The sequence below is a fragment of the Citrus clementina genome, unplaced genomic scaffold (assembly GCF_000493195.1).
Source record: "Citrus clementina cultivar Clemenules unplaced genomic scaffold, Citrus_clementina_v1.0 scaffold_3, whole genome shotgun sequence".
NCBI lineage: Eukaryota > Viridiplantae > Streptophyta > Magnoliopsida > Sapindales > Rutaceae > Citrus > Citrus x clementina.
The window spans coordinates 28681316-28682739 of NW_006262339.1; the positions used below are offsets into that span (position 1 = coordinate 28681316).

The window sequence follows — 1424 nt, forward strand, 5'->3', positions numbered from 1 at the left end:
TAACTATTCAACTGCCTCAGTGTAATAGAAGATTTATAGGATTAGCTCTTTCTGTTGTTATTGAATTTGAGGAGGTCTTTTATCGTGGATACTGTTTTGGAGTCAGATGTGAGTACCAATTTGAAACCAAGACACTTTCTGGAAACCAAAAGGGCGATTGGGTTTGCTATTTGACTTCTGCCAGTGACTATAAGGTTGAGGAGTTGTTAATTTACTCAAATCACGTCTTACTTGGATTTGATCCTTGTTTGAATATTCAGCTACCAGACGGTGACCTCCATGCAACTGCCACATTTCACTTCTCTCTTCTCTGTGATGACTGCATCAACCCAGAGAACATAATTGGTTGCAAGGTCAAATGTATTGGGGTGTGTCCACTAACTGCAAATACCAATGAGACCAAATCCAAAATTTTTACAGAGAATTCTGCTACCTCCAGTGAAGAAGAATGCACTAAAATAAGGAAATTCCACAATGTCAGTGACTATCATAAGGTCCATGATTGGGCCAGCACCAAGGGAAGTACTGGGATTATTTGCATATCTGGAGAGGAGAAATTGGAGCCAAATCTGAAGAGAATTTGCAGAGAAAAAGACAAACCTAATTCTATTTTCTCATGTAAGTCCAACGCTATTTCTCCAGTTTTTATGTTTTGATTTGTTTTATAAATCTATAATTCTATTGAACGTTAATCCTAAATTGTGTTATATATAGCACAATTGTGGCACAATTGTGTTTAGTATTTATATATCATTTTCTGTGTCTTATTACTGATTCAAATTCTGTTTTTGCTTTTTCATTGTAAAACTAATTATTTTTGAAAAAATGTACAGTTGTACTCCGCTTTCAAGGTGCAAAACTTTTTATTTTGGTTAGGCTTTGAAAGCTTACAAATAGAGTATATTTGCTCTTTGTTTAACATACAATTTATTTCATAGGAATGATGCGTTTATGTCATTTGGTAAATGCAGATGTGTAGAATTTGTAAGCCTGCATTGAGGAAACAATCTTAATCATTTTTGTGAGGTGCATCCATTTTGAAACTCCAGGTATCTCATTTATCATTCCTTTTTCCTCCTTTAATTTCCATAACTTGTGTTATATCTAAGTGGATATTCCTGACTTCTGCATGTTTTTTGATGCAGTTGGGACTGTATGTCAAGTTGTCAACGTCATTTTCAATCTGATTCCTGAGAAGATATAAGAGAAAAGGGCAACAAAGAAAGCAAAAGTCGGCTCCTATGTACCGTTAGTTAGCATATGATTTGATTCTCTGTTTGATTATCCTGCGATTTTAGTTGCTATAAAGAGAAATTGAATTGAATGTGCCAACAATATGCTAATGGAGAAGCATTCAAATAGCCATGAAGTTTGAAATTAGTGGTGTGAGTGCAGTTTCCTATCTCTATGTTTTGTATGACTTT

General features: G+C 34.8%; 1 long non-coding RNA gene across 1 annotated transcript; it reads left to right on the plus strand.

The window, feature by feature from the left end:
* The first annotated feature begins 11 nt into the window (after window positions 1-11).
* On the plus strand, window positions 12-1392 carry LOC112100303. The gene is made up of 3 exons (XR_002906631.1): window positions 12-618; window positions 972-1049; window positions 1146-1392. It is a non-coding gene; the product is annotated as an uncharacterized LOC112100303 (long non-coding RNA).
* Window positions 1393-1424: the final 32 nt, after the last annotated feature.